The sequence below is a fragment of the Myotis brandtii genome, unplaced genomic scaffold (assembly GCF_000412655.1).
Source record: "Myotis brandtii unplaced genomic scaffold, ASM41265v1 scaffold514, whole genome shotgun sequence".
NCBI classification, from domain to species: domain Eukaryota; kingdom Metazoa; phylum Chordata; class Mammalia; order Chiroptera; family Vespertilionidae; genus Myotis; species Myotis brandtii.
Window position 1 is genome coordinate 925,250 of NW_005369591.1, and position 5,657 is coordinate 930,906.

Below are 5,657 nucleotides of genomic sequence, written 5' to 3' on the forward strand. Positions count from 1 at the left end.
GAGTGACTAAAGCTTCTAACCGCTCCTTGTTTTCTTTTCTTTTTTTTTTTTTTTTCTGGGCCAGCTTTAGCTCCGAGGCCTCGCTGCTGAAAACATTGATACAATGTTGTGGTCCGGCTGGCTGAAGCCCGGCTGACTGAAAGCCGGTTTCTGGGGTTTTGTTTAGCTTCTATATTTGCAACATAGTTGCTTAGAGTTGCAGCTGAGAGGCCAGCAGCGGCAGGCAGGGAACACAGAGTTCGCTGTCACTGGAGCAAGCAAGCCTCCCTGTTCGCTTCAGTGCATGGCTGCTGGCCGCCATCTTGGCTGACAGTTAATTTGCATAAGGATATGCTGATTAGCCAATGGGAAGGGTAGCGGTCGTACGCTAATTACCATGTTTCTCTTTTATTAGTGTAGATATCTCTTAACATATGAATATATTACTAATCTGAGAAATGCTAAGTATTTAATTTGTCACCTAAATGTGAGGATTCTAAGAGTTAAAAGTTCCAACTAAGTTGGGAGAAATTATATAGTTATGATGATAGAATGCATAAAGTATGGAAATTCATTTTTGAGAAAAATAAGTCTTGTGTTTTCTCTGAAAAAAATAGTAGTTCAAAATATATTATAGTTTTTTTGTGTGCTATGTGTGGTAAAATTTCAATCTAGGATATAATATTTTATTGGCCTGATTAAAAAAAAGGGGGATTAATTCTATGGTCTGAACCAAATTTTTAATATTAAAACCAGTTTAAATTTAATTGATATCTTTTAGAATAATTACAAAAAGTGTGTGATATGATTTTTGGGTTATGTATATTTGATAGTCTTTCCAAGGTAAATTTCAAGACTTTAACCGAGAGATAGCTTTGGGACATTTTAAGGGCCCTGGAATGATTTGAGGATTTATTCTATCTTCTTAAAAGAAATATTTTTGAACTAAATTAGGTCAATCTAATATATTTGAAATCACATGGGAAGTTGTCAAATAAAAATTAATAACTGTGTTCTATTTGTATACATATATTTTAAATGTTATAGAGGTTTCCGCTTCTAAGCTTGGCAGGACAAGTTTGCTGAATACTTCTTAAGCAAAATCAGAATATTCAGCAGTGGAATTTCAAAACAGGAACATACATAATGCCTCAGATCCCCAACCAGCCTGCTCTTCACATTGGCTGGGGGTTGGGGTGGCATCTGGTACTTCATAGATCAAATGTATAAGTTTGCTTACTTTGCTTTTTCAATAAATGTGCATACTTTAATTACTTAATAAGTTAGGTTTTCACAATATAATCAAAATCTCATATAAACTCATTTATATGTGAAGCCAATATTTTATGAGCAACTAGTTCTAGTAAAGTCCAAAGTAGAATTTGATACATATGCAAATAAACACTAGCCAAAAGAAATGCTGTTTAAAAGTAAATTTAAGCTTAATAAGGAGAAATTTAAAAATCTATTCTATTATTTACAAAGTAAACTAAAAGTTATTATTCAAGTATTAAATCTCACCATTAATAAAACACCATAAGTAAAAAGAAAGTTACTTTTACTTAAGATGTATGCATTGCAGTATTGGCCAGCAGGTCTCTCTCCTACCTGTTTTTCTGAAAGGCAACCAAGTTGGTTGTTCTGTTTAAAAGAAAGTAAAAGTCTTTATGTAGCAATTTATGGCAAGCCAACAGGAAAAGCAAACTTTAGAAATGCTTGCCTAATTAGAAAAGAAAATCCCTAAATAGGGCTTAAAGATTGCTCCAGAAAAGATACAGAAAGAAACATCCCTCAAAATATCTAGGAACCATAATTGAAAGTCAATGTATTAGGCCTCAAAAGGTAGAAATATGAAAAGATTGCCTTAAGGTGTTGAATGACTTTTAGAAATTATTAGAGGACATTCATTTGTTAAGACCTTATCTAAAAATCTCCATGGGAAAAAATGACAAATTTATTCAATATATTTAGGGAATCCTAAGGAAGCTTTTATTAAATATATGCAAAGACCTACAGAATCATTTTCTAATTTCGTGGCTCGCCTCACTCAAGCAGTGAAATGGCAAGTACAGCATGTAACAGCAGTTTGCAACCATCTAAAAAATATAAATGCGAAGCGTTTTGGGACTATCTAGTAAGTCCTATATTTCCTAAACCAAGGACAATTAAGAGTAAATCATTTTATTGATTTTTTATGGAGAGGAAGAGAGAGGGTTAGAGAGTTAGAAACATCGATGAGAGAGAAACATCGATCAGCTGCCTCCCGCACACTCCCCACTGGGGATGTGCCCGCAACCAAGGTACCTGCCCTTGACCAGAATCGAACCCTGGACCCTTGAGTCCACAGGCTGGTGCTCTATCCACTGAGCCAAACCGTTCAAGAAAACTACAGGACTTTGAAAAAAGAGATAGAGAAGACATAAACAGATGGAAGAACATACCATGTTCTTGGATTGGTAGAATCAACATCATTAAAATGTCCCTACTACCCAAAGCAATCTATAAATTCAACGCACTTCCCATTAAAATACCAATGGCATACTTCACAGATCTAGAACGAACTCTCCAAAAATTCATCTGGAATAAAAAAAGACCCCGAATAGCTGCAGCAATCCTGAGAAAGAAGAAAATAGGTGGGATCTCAATACCAGATATCAAGATGTATTACAAAGCCACTGTTCTCAAAACTGCCTGGTACTGGCACAAGAACAGGCATATAGATCAATGGAATAGAATAGAGAACCCAGAAATCGGCCCGAACCAATATGCTCAATTAATATTTGACAAAGGAGGAAAGAACATTCAATGGAGCCAAGATAGTCTCTTCAATAAGTGGTGTTGGGAAAATTGGACAGATATATGCAAGAAAATGAAACTAGACCACCAACTTACACCATACACAAAAATAAACTCAAAATGGATAAAGGACTTAAATGTACGACAGGAAACCATAAAAATTCTAGAAGAATTCAAAGGCAACAAAATCTCAGACATATGCCGAAGCAATTTCTTCACTGATACAGCTCCTAGGGCAGTTGAAACTAAAGAGAAAATGAACAAATGGGACTACATCAAAATAAAAAGCTTCTGCACAGCAAAAGAAACCATCAACAAAACAATGAGAAAACCCACTGCGTGGGAAAACATATTTGCCAATGTCATATCTGATAAGGGCCTAATCTCCAAAATTTATAGGGAACTCATACAACTTAACAAAAGGAAGATAAACAATCCAATCAAAAAATGGGCAAAGGATCTAAATAGACACCTTTCAAAAGAGGACATTCAGAAAGCCAAGAGACATATGAAAACATGCTCAAAGTCACTAATCATCTGAGAGATGCAAATCAAAACAACAATGAGGTACCATCTCACACCTGTCAGGCTGGCTATCATCAACAAATCAACAACCGACAAGTGCTGGAGAGGATGTGGAGAAAAGGGAACACTCGTGCACTGCTGGTGGGAATGCAGACTGGTGCAGCCACTACGGAAGACTGTATGGAGTTTCCTCAAAAAGTAAAAAATGGGACTCCCATTTGACCCATTGATCCCACTTCTAGAAATATATCCCAAGAAACCAGAAACACCAACCAGAAAGGATATATGCACCCCTATGTTCATAGCAGCACAATTTACCATAGCTAAGATCTGGAAACAGCCTAAGTGCCCATCAGCAGATGAATGGATTAGAAAACCGTGGTACATCTACACAATGGAATACTATGCTGCTGTAAAAAAGAAGGAATTCTTACCATTTTCAATGGCATGGATGGAACTGGAGAGCATTATGCTAAGTGAAATAAGCCAGTCAATGAAAGAAAAATACCACATGATCTCACTCATTTATGGATAATTAAGACCATTATAAACTGATGAACAAAAATAGAGACAGAGGCAGAGCAACATTGGACAGGCTGTCAAACTACAGCGGGAAGGCCAGGGAGGGTTGAGGGGTGGGTAAGAGATCAACTGAAAGTCTTGTATGCATGCATATAAGCATAACCAATGGACACAGGACACTGGGGGGTATGGGAGGTTAGGGGAAGGTCAAGGGGAGAAAAAAAAGAGACATCTATAATACTCTTTGTAATACTTTAAGCAATAAAACAGTTTTAAAAAAGAGTAAATAATTTGCACTTTGCCTCCCTAAACAAAAGGTAAATAGCTTATATCAATATACCCAGAAAAACTGATAGCAGAAAATCCAATTAATGTCATTTGCTGCCCACAACCAAGGACAAATGAAGTTAGAAAATAAACCTTATTTCAGACTAATTTAAATTGGCAAATTGAAATAAGTGGATATTCAGGGGAACTTAGTTATCACCTACTAAAAACAAGTTAATACAATTTTTATATTACACCCCTATTATTATAATACCAAAGAATACTAGACAGGAACGTATTCCTGGAGCCTTAACTATTTTTACTGATGGTTCATCTAATAGTAAAGCTGCTTATCATACAATAAATTCAGACCAAGTCATCCAGACTAGTCATACTTCTTTACTAAGAATTGAATTAGAAGCTATCAAGGCTGCATTGCAGAATTTCCAAGATCCTCTTAATATTTTTTCTAATTCTGCCTATGCTGCTGGCCTGGTAAACAGAATTAAGACTACTTGATTAAAATGGCTCAGTGACCAAAGTCGATTTATACTATTTGAACAGGTACAGAAAATTGTACAGCAAAGACAATACTCCTTTTATATTACTAACTAAAGGCCCGGTGCACAAAAATTTGTGCACTGGCGGGGGGGGGGGTCCCTCAGCCTCCCTTGTGCCCTATCACAGTCTGGGAACCCTTGGGAGATAACGACGTGTTGGCTTAGGCCCGCTCCCGGGTGGCAGAGGGCAGGCCCAATCCCTAGGTGCATCCCCTGGTCAGGCTCAGAGCAGGGCCGATTGGGGGGTTGGGGCACCACCCCCTGAAACACTCAAGGCAGGATCGATGGGGAGATTGCCCCACCACCCTCTGTCATGCACAGAGCAGGGCTGATCAGGGGGGTTGGGGTTCCGTACCCTGTCACCCACAGAGCAGGGCCGATCAGGGGGTTTGGGAGCTTCCCCCTGTCACGCATAGAGTAGGGCTGATAGGGGAGTTGGGGCACTGCCCCCTGTCACGCCCCCTGTCCCACAGAGCAGGGCCGATAAGGGGGTTGGGGAGCTCCCCCCTATCAGGCACAGAGCAGGGCCAATCAGGGGGTTGGGGCGCCTTCCCCTGTCATGAACAAAGCAGGGCTGATAGGGAGGTTGTGGCCCCATCCCCTGTCACACATAGAGCCGCAGGGTGATCAGGGGGTTTGGGCTCTGCCCCCTGTCACACTGCTCCAGAGGCCAGGAGGCCTTGCGGCTCCGTTGATCCCAGTGCTATGAGGCCTCGAGGCTCTGCTGATCCCAGTGCTGGGAGCCTCGCTCCTCCGCTTGACACAGGGGCAGTGAGGCCTCACTGTTCCACTGATCCCGATGCTGGGAGGCCTCGCGGCTCCACTTGACACAGGGGCAGTGAGGTCTCACTGCTTTGCTGATCCTGGTGCCAGGAGGCCTCGCTGCTCTGCTGATCCTGGTGCTGGGAGGCCTCGCGGCTCCGCTGATTCCGGTGCTGGGGGCATATTACCCTTTTACTATATAGGATAGAGGCCTGGTGCATGGGTTGGGGCCGGCTGGTTTGCCCT